Source organism: Dromaius novaehollandiae, chromosome 9, assembly GCF_036370855.1.
Source record: "Dromaius novaehollandiae isolate bDroNov1 chromosome 9, bDroNov1.hap1, whole genome shotgun sequence".
Classification (NCBI taxonomy): domain Eukaryota; kingdom Metazoa; phylum Chordata; class Aves; order Casuariiformes; family Dromaiidae; genus Dromaius; species Dromaius novaehollandiae.
Window position 1 is genome coordinate 30,632,385 of NC_088106.1, and position 12,387 is coordinate 30,644,771.

General features: G+C 64.5%; 1 long non-coding RNA gene across 1 annotated transcript; it reads left to right on the forward strand.

The window, feature by feature from the left end:
* Positions 1-5,076: 5,076 nt before the first annotated feature.
* LOC135329231 (uncharacterized) lies at positions 5,077-8,219 on the forward strand. The gene is made up of 3 exons (XR_010390601.1): positions 5,077-5,230; positions 6,418-6,566; positions 6,852-8,219. It is a non-coding gene; the product is annotated as an uncharacterized LOC135329231 (long non-coding RNA).
* Positions 8,220-12,387: the final 4,168 nt, after the last annotated feature.

Below are 12,387 nucleotides of genomic sequence, written 5' to 3' on the forward strand. Positions count from 1 at the left end.
GGTGACCCTGCTTGAGCACGGGGGTGGCACTCCATGACCTCCACAGGTGCCTTCCAACCTCAACCGTTCTCTGACCCCGTGACTGTGAAAATAGTGCCCCAACTCCTCAATGCCGCACATGCGTTTTATGGCCCAGGCTTTGTGGGGGTGGGTGGAGGAAAGGCAGGGAAGGCGGTCCTGTTCTCCTGGGCAGAAAACATTGTGCGGTTCACCAACACAACTCTGGCTGAATTTGGTCACCCTGACGGTTGGCAGCATCCAGCTTGAACTCCACTGAAAGAGGAGAAGAGGAGAAATAACTCGGCAAGTCTGAGCTTTGCACTAACATCCAGCCTCCGACTGCCAGTGCAGCCAAGGCAAAGCCGGGCACAGCCCCAAGCAGCAACAGCCCCACGCGGAAAGAGCCCAAGCACACGCCGAGGGCTGAAGCCTGCTCTCCAAGGGACTGTGCAAGCCCAGGGCTGCTCCTGCAGCCTGGGCGTCTTTGGGGTGTGGCCCCGAGAGCCCTGTGACGTCACCAGAGAGTTCCTGTGACTCCCGTGACATCACCGCTTGGAGGCAGCCGCACAGTGGGGACCCCCGCACTTAGCCCCAAGCTCCGCGCTGGGTGGCACGCGAGGCGTCCAGGGCCCGGCAGGGTCACGGCTTTGCGTTTGGGGCTTTGCTCTGCGGCCAGCAGCAGCTCTGCCTGGCTGACTCGGGGGCTGTGGACCCCGCGCGGCTGCTGACCCGCAGGTGAGGGTGCCCAGAGGGTGCCAAGAGCGTTGGGGAGCCCTGAAGGCTCACGGGGTGTTCCCCGTTGTGCACGGACTGACGTCTGCAGGTGAGCTGTGCTGCTGCAAGGCAGGCAGGCAGCGTGGGCGGCAGTGGCGGGTGTGGGCACTGCTTGGGTCTGCCTTGATGCAGCGCTTCAGGGTGAGGCTGGGGGAGAAGAAGTCCCCCTCACCCCGTAGCCCGTAGCCCACCCGGTGCCTTTTCCCCAGCCTTCCTTGCCCTCGCTGGCTGGCAACGCCCTTCCCCCAGGACCTCCCCTGCTCCAGGGGAAGCATTGCTGGGCAAAGCCAGAGCCGGAGGGGAGTCTTTTAGGGGGGCCTTTACACTGCCTCGCAAATGGGGCTTCTGCTGCTTCCTTGCAGCCTTCAAGAAGCCTGGGCAGCTCTTTGGCTCTCCACCTCCACAGCTTTCCTGCTTTCTCCTCCCTTTGTCTCCAGGAAAGGTCCCGAGCTCCAGGTCTCTTTCCTTTGTAGAACATGACAGCAGAAGAAGACTTTCCAGGCGGCAGCGGCAGCGCCAGCTCTTCCTCTGGTGCCAGCACCAGCCGGCTGCCTCAGGCAACACCACCGGATGCCTCTGAAGACCTGCTGTGCACCATCTGCCTGGACACAGTGGACAACGCCGCCTACGTCGCCTTCTGCATGCACAGGTTCTGCTTTGGCTGTATCCGGCAGTGGTCAGCCACCAGAGCCCAGTGCCCGCTCTGCCAGCGGCCCTTCAGCTCCATCCTCCACACCGTGCGAGCTGACGACGACTTCCAGGAGTACCACGTGCAGCGCTCCGACAGCAGCTCATCCCATGGCTGGCGAGGAGGGAGATCGGGTTCCCGCTCTGCGGCAAGGAGGCGGCACCGCTCGTCAGCGCCCCGGCACAGCAGCTCCTCCTCCAGCAGCTCCTCCTCCAGCAGCGATGGTGGCCACGCTGGGTCCCCCGAGAGGGCCCGAAGCAGGTCTCCAAGGCATGATCACCATGGCCACAACTGGCTTCAGCATGTAGCGAGGGGCTATGACTTCCCCAGGAGGAGCAGGCTGCGACAGAGCGGGGCTCAGGCTGCTGCTCCTGCCAGCCCTTGGGAAAGATCCCGAGCCGGGGGCCGATTGCGGCGCAGGTCACGCAGCACTGGTGGCAGCAGGAGATGGGAAGCAGCTGCTGCAGGCTGGCACCAGCATGCCTCCCCGTTGTGGGGCCACCAGGTCCCCGGGCAGGAGGACGCTCCCGGGCCCTCCTACGCCAGCTCTGCTCAGGCTCCTGTGCCAACAGCTTCTCACAGGCAAACCTCCGAGAGCTCTGCCCAGGAGCCAGCCAGCTCTGCCCCCGCAGCGCACACCCTGCCCCCGGCGCGGGGCCAAGCACGGCAGGAGCAGCAAAGGGGCCGCAGCAGCAGAAGGCAGCGCAGAAGACGCGTGGAGCCTTCGCCTGCCCGGGAGAGCCACCGCAGCAGGTCCCCCAGGCGAGGCGATGAGCAGGTCCCCTCGGGGAGCACCGAGCGCCGTCAACGGGGACAAGTGCACGAGAGATGGGATTACTCCAGGGAAAGGCACGGAGCAAGGCGCTCATGCCGGTGGAGGTCCCGCAGCCGGCCCAGGCGCAGGGGCTGGTAGCACACCGTGCAAAAGGAGCAACCCCAAAGCTTGCCCCTTGCCAGCGCACTTCAGGGCACTGCAGTGAGCCCTGGGAAAGAAAAGGATCCTTCATGCCCCTACCAGTAAACAGGGTTTTCCTTGAGCTTCAGAGGAATTGCTTGTGTTCCATCATGCGCCCCTTGCCTCTTGTGCTGTCCCTGGGCACCGCTGGGAAGAGTCTGGCCCCATCTTCCTAACTCCCCAGCCCCCAGCAGGGATTTCTGCACCTGGAGAAGATCCCCCGGAGCCTCCTCTTCTCCAGCCTGGACTCTCCCAGCTCCCTCAGCCTCTTCTCGGGCAACCGAGGCTCCAGGCCCTTCATCAGCTGCGTGGCCCTTGGCTGGACTCGCTCCCGTTCGACCATGTCCCCCTTGTCCTGGGAGCCCAGAACTGCTCCCAGGACTCCTGTCATGGTCTCCCCAGTACTGTTGGGGCAGGTGCTGCCAGGGGGGCTCCAGCACATCAGCCCCCTCCCAAGCTGGCCCTGGGTGCCTCCCCCTACCCCGGGCCCCGGGGTTTCTTGAGCAGGGAGAGGGCAGTGGGGCCTGGTGCTGAGAGCGTGGGGGGGACAACCGTGGGGAGCTGAGCTGCTGTGGGGTGGGGCGGGGAGGCCGTGGGGCCCGTGGCTGGAGCCGTTCCGGGGGCAGTGCGGCAGCTGGGTTGTCCAGCATGGCGGCGGGGGCTGGAGCCCCTCGGCCTGCCCGCAGCCAGCCGGGGCTGAGCGCGGGCAGGGCGGGAGCCGGAGGGCAGCAGGGCACCGAGGCAGAGCATGGGAAGGGCCAGAGGGTGAGCAGAGATGGCTTCTCACTGCTGGCCGTGCTCTGGCCCCAGGTGTGTCCCGGGGCTGCGTGCGTGGAGGGGAGGCTGAGGGAGACTCCTCCACAAAGCCTCTTACAGCCTCTCCTGGGCAAAGAGCCACTGGCAGCGTTTGGGGAAAGCCCCCGGCCCTCTGCGGGCTCTGCACCCTCGCTGGGGCCACCCAGGCGGCCGCGCTGCCCCAAGGGTGCAGGGGCATTTGAGGCAGGAGCTCCCGTGTCCCTGCAGGGCACACTGGGGACGAAGCCTCGGGAAGGGTCGCTCCCCACCTCTTTCTTGTGGCAGAGCTCCGATCCCGTCGTGGAGCGGCTGCAAAGGGAGCTGGGGAGATGGCGGCTCATCTCAGCCCTCTCCAGTGCTGGCCGGGGCGGTTTCCTGGGGCTAAAATCCCAACTGCAGCAGGGACACTCGCGGCAATGGAGAGACCCTGGAAGATGCTTGACCTGGGAAGTGAAGAGGTACTTGAAGGAGCAAATTATCACCACACCTTCTGCATGTTGGGCTGTATGCATATATATACACAGACACATGCATGGGTAGATATGTAGATGTTTACGTGTGTGTGTGTGTGTGTGTGTATATGTGTGTGCGTGTATATGCATACATACATACATACATACACGTATATATATATATATGTACACGCACCCTCCTGCACCCTGGGAACAGGGTGCGGCCTCAGCCCGATGCTGCGGCTGTTACGCCAAGTGGTGGTTCAGCTGTCCCGATGAACTGGGGCCGGTTCAGTTTGGGCCCTGTGCAAAACTGCCACGTGCCCCGGAGACCGGGGAACTCAGGACACACCACCTCCAGGCCCCTGCCCTGTCAAGAGGTATTATTCACCTCGACTCCCAGATCCCCAGCCCCAGGCAACAGCCAGCCCTTGCTGCAGCACAACGCTACACACCACTCAGGCTCTCCTTGAGGACTGCGAAGGCCGTGGAGCAAATCATCGTGGCCACCAGCTGCAAACATATGAAGGAGCACAAGCCGTTTGGGAGTAGTCAGCATGGGGTTAGCATGGGGAAATCCGGCCTGACCACCCTGATAGCCTTCTGTCGTGGGATGCCTGGCTGGGTGGAGGAAGGGAGAGCAGTGGGTGTTGTTGGGTGTTGTTTCCCTTGAATTCAGCCTGGCTTTTGGTGCCTCCATGGCCAGCAGTCTGCTGTTTACCTCAATGGGACCACCTCGATGTTGGGTGGCGCTGCCGGTCGCGCCGGATGCCCAGGGGCCTGGGGGGAGGCCCTCGAGCGCCGCCCCTCCGTCGCGGGCCCAGCCGGGCACGGAGAGCAGCGAGTGCTCGTGTCTGTGAGGCGGCTGCCCCTGCGGGACGAGAGCTGGGGGGTCACGGCGGGGCCCAGCTCCCCCCACCGTGCTGCCTGCACCCGGGGCCACCGCCTCTCCCTCACACCACGGCCTGGTCTCCTCATGGCCCCCGGTGAGCCCCGTGTGCCCCCCAAGGCCTGCTCGTCCCCCCGGAGCCTTCCATGGCCTGCTTGTCCCCCCAACCGCCCCCCAAGGCCCGCTGCCCCCCACAAGGCCTCCTCGCCCCCCCCTCGCCTTCCCCAACGGCCCGGCCCCACCCGCCGCGTCCCGGACCGGCCCCCCGGCGCGGCGCGGCGCGGCGCCACCCGGCGCCACCCAGCAGTTGAGGCGGCGGACGCCATCGAGGGCGGCGGCCTCGGCGCGGCCCAGCACGGCCGCCCGCGTCAGCCTCAGGGCGCCGCCGCCGAACCGCCGCCGTCGCCGTCGCCAGGGCCGCGGCCGCCGTCGCCAGGGCCGCCGTCGCCAGGGCCGCCGTTGCCGCTGCCGTCGCCAGGGCCGCGGCGGCCGCGCTCCGCCCCCGGGCCGGGCCGGGCCGGGCCGGGGCGGCCCCGAGCCGCCTGCAGCGGCGCCGCGCCGGGCGCCCTCGGCCTTCCCGTCCCGCTCTCCGGCCTCAGCGCCTCCCCGGGGCCGTGCGGGAGTCTCGGGGGCTCCGGGTCGCTTGTGCTGAACTCGGGAGATCATCGTGTGCCAAGGTGAGAGTTGGTTAGAGCCAAGAGGTTAGAGCAAAGCTGAGAATAGAGAGATACGTATCAGAGCTCCGCGGTTCAATCACGGGTGCCCGGGACGAGGACGGCTCTCGCCCTTCCCTTGAGGGCCACCCCTTGGGTAGAGCCTGCCCAGTTTCCCCAACAGCGGGCGCCCGGCACAGCGACGGCTCCCACCCCTTACGGGCCCCCTTTCGGTCTGATTCCCCGGCTTCTCCTCACCACGCTGGTGACATCCGGGGCGTCCCCGCTGCCAGGTGGGTCCTGGGGTCCACAGGGCCGCTGACCGTGGGCCCGAGCCCCCACCGAGCCCCCACCAAGCACGTGTGCCTTGGTCCCTGTTACACCCGGGCCGAGCAACGCCAGCCCACGGCCGTAGCAAGGCCGCGGGCTCCAGTCGGGACCAGCGTGCGCATCAGCAGGTGACTGGTGCTCAGCCCACACGCTGCGCAGCGGGAAGCAACACGCCCATTAGCAGGTGGCTGTGCCGGCAATGGCTCCACAGCGCCGAGATGTCCGTGCTGTGGGTCTGCGGTGTCGCTTCTCCCTGGTCTGCACTTGTCAATCACGGGTTCGTTACAGGGTGTGCCAGCAGGCTGCTGCAACCCCACAGCGTGGCGGCCCAGCCTTGGTGCACCCGGGCTTCCTTAACACTTGGGAAGCACCCCAGAGCAAGCCCCTCTACAGCCTTGGCGGCTGTTACGCCAAGTGGTGGTCCACAACTGCTCTCGGGTCCTTCGGCTCCTGTGGCAGGGGCAGCTGGGAAGGAGCTTTCAGCGCTTGTGTCTGTCAGGGCAGAAATGTCTGAGCCTGCGGATGGCTGTGCCCGTCGCTGGGGCTCCCCGACCACCCGCGGCTCCCCAGGGCTTGGTCTCAGGGGCACCGCTGTGCTTGCTGCACAAGGCTGGCTCTGTTTGTTAGCGATCTCGGTGTGGTGCTCAGCATGCAGCTGGGTCCCCTGCTGCTGCCTTCTGGGTGCTGCCAGGCAGGTCGTTCTGGGGAGCCGCTGGCATCCTTGGCCCCTCCACGGCAGACAGCCAGGTCCCCGCCAGCGTCTGTCAGGTGGCAGTTGGCAGGGCTGCAGCCTGACCGGGGAGCTGAGGCGCCGGCGAGAGCCGTCTTGGTCGTGCCCCAGGTCTGCTCTCATTCACCCACAAACCGCTCTTCTTCTTCAGCACAGGCACCGCTGTGTGCTTGCGAGGGAGCGTGAGGCGCCCCGGGCGAGGAGCCCAGCCCGCCGATGCGGGCAGCACGGGAGGATGCAGGCGACGGGAGGAGCTGTCGCGCAGGATGTTCCCCGTTGTGCACGGACTGACGTGTGCAGGTGAGCTGTGCTGCTGCAAGGCAGGCAGGCAGTGTGGACAGCAGTGGCGGGTGTGGGCACTGCTTGGGTCTGCCTCGATGCAACGCTTCAGGGTGAGTGAGGATGGGGGAGAAGAAGAAGACACGAGGGGGACCCCTTTCCCCACGCAGACCAGAGGCCAGGCCTCAGCTGTCGTCCCTGCCTGGTTCCTCATCACGCCCTAGCCCACCCATTCCCTCTTTCTGCTTTCTCCTCCTTTCGTTGCCAGGACAGCTCACACAAGCTCTCTGTCTCTTTCCTTTCTAGCACATGATGTCTTCAGAAGAGGACTTTCCAGAGGATGCCAGCTTTTCCTCCGGCATCAGCACCAGCCGGCTGCAGCAGGAAATGCCGCCAGATGCCTCCAAAGACCTGCGGTGCTCCATCTGCCTCAACACACTTGACGACACCGCCTACATCACCGTCTGCATGCACCGGTTCTGCTTCAGCTGTATCTGGCAGATATGCAGGCGACGGGAGGAGCTGTCGGGTGAGTGCCCCCCAGCAGCGAGGGAGCAAAGCTAAAGCCCGAGGTGGCACGGGGGGGCCTGAGCAGCCTGCTCCCAGGGCCTCGGCTGTGCCTGCGGTGTGCGCAGCAGGGGGTCCCCCAGCGGTGCCTTCCTCCTTCTGGAGGCATGGTGGCCCTGGGAGCATCTGCAAAGCCCCAGGTCCAAGGTGGTTGGAGGGGGGCTGTTTCTGGGGCTGTGCAATGGGTGCAGGTGCTGCGCTGCAGAGGCAGCAGCTGGCGCATGCTCCACCCACAGGAAAGGCCCGTGCGCTCAAAGAAGCAGGAGCGCAGTTACAGCTGAGCTCCGGGGTGGGCCAGCCTCAGGGACATCCCCTCTGCTGTCCCTCTGCCCGGAGATGCTTTGGCAAACCACAGGATCACCGAATCACCAAAGAATGGTTGGGGTTGGAAGGGACCTCCGGAGAGCCTCTAGTCCAGCCTCCCTGCTCAAGCAGGGTCCCCTAGAGCAGCTTAGCCAGCACCCTGTCCAGGTGCCTTTGCAATAGCTCCAAGGATGGAGCCTCCACAACGTCTCTGGGCAACCTCTTGCAGTGCTCTGGCACCCTCACACGAGGAAAGTTGTTCCTTCTGTTCAGACGCAACTTCCTGTGTTTCGCTTGGTGCCCGCTGCCTCTCGTCCTGTCCCTGGGCACCACTGAAGAGAGCCTGCCACCATCCTCTTTACACCCTCCCCTCAGTTATTTATCGGCATCGATAAGATTCCCCCATCAGTCTTCGCTCCTCCAGGCTCCACAGGCCCAGCTCTCCCAGCCTTTCCTCACAGCAGAGATGCTCCAGTCCCTTCCTCCTCTTCGGAGCCCTTTGCTCCACTGGCTCCACATCTGTCTTGTACTGCGGAGCTCCGAACTGGACACAGTACGCCAGGGCTGGCCTCAGCAGGGTGGCTGAGGAGAGCACATCACCTGCCTGGACCTGCTGGCAAGGCTCTGCTCTTCCTAATGCAGCCCAGGATGCCATTGACTGCCCTTGCCGCAAGGGCCCATTGCTGGCTCATGGTCCACTTGTTGCCCCCCAGGACTCCCAGGTCCTGCTCGGCAGAGCTGCTTCCCAGCAGGTCGGGCCCAGCATGTCCTGCTGCCTGCGCTTAGTCCTCCCCAGGAGCAGGACTCTTCTGCGCTTCCCTTGAGTGAACTGCAGCAGGGTCCTCTCTGCCCATTTCTCCACACGGGCGAGGTCCCTCTCAATGGCAGCACAGGCCTCTGCTGCATCAGCCACTCCTCCCAGCTTTGCCCAACCAGCAAACTTGCTGAGGGTACACTCTGTCCCTTCGTCCAGGGCACTGATGAACAAGTTGAACAGCATGGCACCCAGCAGTGACCCCTGGGGTACACCGTGCGCTACAGGCCTCCAGCTAGACTTTGCGCCATGGATCCCAACCCTCTGAGCTCTGCCACTCAGCCAGTTTTCAAGCCACCTCACTGTCTTGCCTGTGAGCATGGTACAGCAGAAGTGTCAAAAGCCTTCCGGAAGTTGTCAGGAGCAACAGACACCGCTCTTGCCTCGTCGACCAGCACAGTCATTTCACCCCAGAAGGCCCTCAGGTGGGAGGGGGCCAGGGCGCTTGGGGCAGGGCACCACAAAGGCCTTGGGCCAAGCATGCTTGCAAGGAGGGAGAAAAGGCAGCGTGGACAGGAAAGCCTTGGCAGGACCTGCCGAGTCCTCTGCCTTTTGCCCAGGCCTCTTCCCACGCCCAGGAGGCCAAGGTTGGTGTCAGCCGCAGAGGGGCACAGGAGCACATGGCTCCCCAGATGGGTCGGACCTGCCAGGAGGAAAACACACAGGCGCTGCCGGAGGTCTCTGTAGCGCAGCCACCGCTGGAGCAGCCCAGGGAGCCGGGAGCTTCTGGAGATGAGGCCAAGTGCCACCGGGCAGCTCTGAGCCCCCCAGCAGCCCCTGTTTCATCGTGCCCTGCCCCGTCGTTCCCAGGACATGGGCCAGGCACCTCCATCAGCAGGCTGTGCCAGGCAACGCTGCTGGAGGCCACTTGAGATCTGTCCTGCCCTCCCCATCTGCACACTTCTGACGTCCCCTAGGGAGGCTTTGGCTTTTCCCCTCTTGTGTCCAATACACCCGCAGGCACTTGCCGAGTTGTGCTTCTGCACAACAAGCAACACACCCCAACTGCTGAATGCAGAACAGGCTTTTTTATGGTGCTGGGCTGGGGGGTGGAGGAAAGAGAGGGAAGGTTGTGCTGGACTCTTGGGCAGAAAAAGCTGTCCACTTCACCACCACGACTCTGGCTGGATTTGGTCACCCTGACAGTTGGCAGCGTTTGACTTGACCTCTGCCGAAAGAGGAGAGGACGAGAAATAACTGCACAACTCGGAGACCTGCACTAACATCCAGCCTCCGACTGCCAGTGCAGCCAAGGCAAAGCCGGGCACAGCCCCAAGCAGCAACAGCCCCACGCGGAAAGCAGAGAGTTCCTGTGACTCCCGTGACATCACCGCTTGGAGGCAGCCGCACAGTGGGGACCCCCGCACTTAGCCCCAAGCTCCGCGCTGGGTGGCACGCGAGGCGTCCAGGGCCCGGCAGGGTCACGGCTTTGCGTTTGGGGCTTTGCTCTGCGGCCAGCAGCAGCTCTGCCTGGCTGACTCGGGGGCTGTGGACCCCGCGCGGCTGCTGTCCAGCGGCCGGGGGCGCCCAGAGGGTGCCAAGAGTGTTGGGGAGCCCTGAAGGCTCACGGGGTGTTCCCTGTTGTGCACGGACTGACGTCTGCAGGTGAGCTGTGCTGCTGCAAGGCAGGCAGGCAGCGTGGGCGGCAGTGGCGGGTGCGGGCACTGCTTGGGTCTGCCTTGATGCAACGCTTCAGGGTGAGGCTGGGGGAGAAGAAGAAGACGCGAGGGGGCCCCTTTCCCCATGCAGACCAGAGGACAGGCCTCAGCTGCCGTCCCTGCAGAGAGCCTGGTTCCTCGGCACGCCTTAGCCCACCCGCTCCCTCTGCCCTGGGCTTCCTTGGCCTCACTGGGTGGGGAGCACCTTTCCCCTGGGACCGTCTCTGCTCAAGGGGAAGTGTTCTTGGGGGGAAACCCAGGCCTTGTTGTCTGCCTTGACTTCAGGAAGGCTGCGCTGTACCTCAGCGGTCAAGATGGGCCCCAGTCCTGTTCAACACAACCTCAGCCCTTCTGGGACTCTCTGATTGTCAGAGTCGGGGGGGCTCTCGCATGACTTGCTAATGGTGCTTGTGCTGCTTCCTCGCAGCCCTGAAGAAGACTGGGCAGCTCCTTGGCTCTTGACTCCCACAGCTTTTCTGCTTTCTCCACCCTTCGTTGCCAGGACAGCTCACACAAGCTCTCTGTCTCTTTCCTTTCTAGCACATGATGTCTTCAGAAGAGGACACCAGCTTTTCCCCTGGTGCCAGCACCAGCCGGCTGCAGCAGGAAATGCCGCCAGATGCCTCCAAAGACCTGCGGTGCTCCATCTGCCTCAACACACTTGACAACACCGCCTACGTCACTGTCTACACGCACCGGTTCTGCTACGGCTGCATCCGGCAGTGGTCAGCCACCAGAGCCCAGTGCCCGCTCTGCCAGCGGCCTTTCCGCTCCGTCCACACGGGGCCACCTGACAACAGCTCCCAGGCGGATGGCACCAGGCGCTCCTTGGCCGGCCAGCGACGAGGGAGAGTTCATTCCCGCTCTGCAGCGAGCACAGCCCGAAGCAGGTCCCCCAGGGGCAACCGCGATGGCCCTAGCAGGCTTCCGCGCCAGAGGGGCTGTGACTCCCCAGCGAGGAGCAGGCGGTGGCCGAGCAGGGCTCAGGCAACCGCTCATGCTGACCGCTGGGCAAGACCCCCAGCCAGGGGCCGATTACGGCAGAGGTCCCGCAGCACCCGCGGCAGCAGACGGGAAGCACCTTCTCCAGGCTGCCACCGCAGCAGGTCCCCCAGGAGAGGCAACGACCTCCACGAGGGATTTATGCTCAGGGCGGTTCGCGAGACCCCAGCTTGCTGGGGGAGGCAGAGGAGCATGGCTCACAGTGACATGCTAGCTCCTAACGTCAAAATGGAAGTGGTGGCCTTATTTCTTATATTCTCATGCAACATTCTGTTATTTTTCCATTTCCACAGGTTCTTCTAGAACCCCCCACTTCCAGCAGCTGCCTGGGGCCTCGGGGCAGATCCGGACGAGGGCAGCGGGAGCTGCAGTGCCCATCGCTGGCAAACACCAGGCTGAAACAACGCAGCAGACTCGAGCAGACAGCCTGGGTGCCTGTGAGCCTCCTGTGCCTGCTGCTGTGTTGGGCCAGGTGCTTAATTAATAAAAGGCAGGCAGCACCCGCTGCCTGCAACCAACACCCTTGCCTCTGTGCTGACTTTGTTCAGCCCTCGGCTCACAGACGAGAGCGACCAGCCTTGAAAAAGCCCCAAGGCGGCGCTGGCAGAGAGAGCTGCCCGGGCCTCCGCACCGGCCTCCAAACTCTGCAAGGGCTGCAAGCGCTGACGAGCCAGCTTTCCGGCAGGAGCTAACATCTGTCCCGATGGACTGGGGCCGGTCCAGATTTGGCTCTGTGCAAAACAGCCACGTGTCCCAGGGACCGGGGAAGTCGGGACACACCATCTCCATTCCTCCCTGGAAATACAGATTTTATTCCGCCAAGGGCAGCTGTGCCCTGCAAAGCCTCCGGCTCCTGCCAAGAAGGGCTTTGTGGAGGAGTCTCCCTCAGCCTCCCCTCCACGCACACAGCCCCAGGACACACCTGGGGCCAGAGCACGGCCAGCAGTGAGAAGCCATCTCTGCTCACCCTCTGGCCCTTCCCATGCTCTGCCTCGGTGCCCTGCTGCCCTCCAGCTCCCGCCCTGCCCGCGCTCAGCCCCGGCTGGCTGCGGGCAGGCCGAGGGGCTCCAGCCCCCGCAGCCATGCCGGGCAACCCAGCTGCCACACTGCCCCCGGAACAGCTCCAGCCACGGGCCCCACCGCTGGAAGGTCCCTCCCCACAGCAGCCTGACAGCAGGCTCCAGCCCTCGGCACTGGCTTCAGCCCTTTCTCCCTGGGGCTCTTGCTGCTTGGGACTGCGCCAGGCTTCACGCTGCCTTCACTGGCAGTCGGGGGCTGATGTCTGTGCACACCTCCGACTTGCTGGGTTAAATGTGCCCCCTGTCTTGAGGAAGGGAACAAAGAGGGTGCAGGCAAGGACATGCCCGCGCCTTGTCTGCACTCCTAGGCCTCCATGGCCTGCAGCAGCCTCACCTGGGGCCTCCCCCACACCCTGCCCACGGGCCCCGGAGCCCAGTTCAGCTTACCCCGGGAGCATCTCTCCTCTGAGGACAGGCTG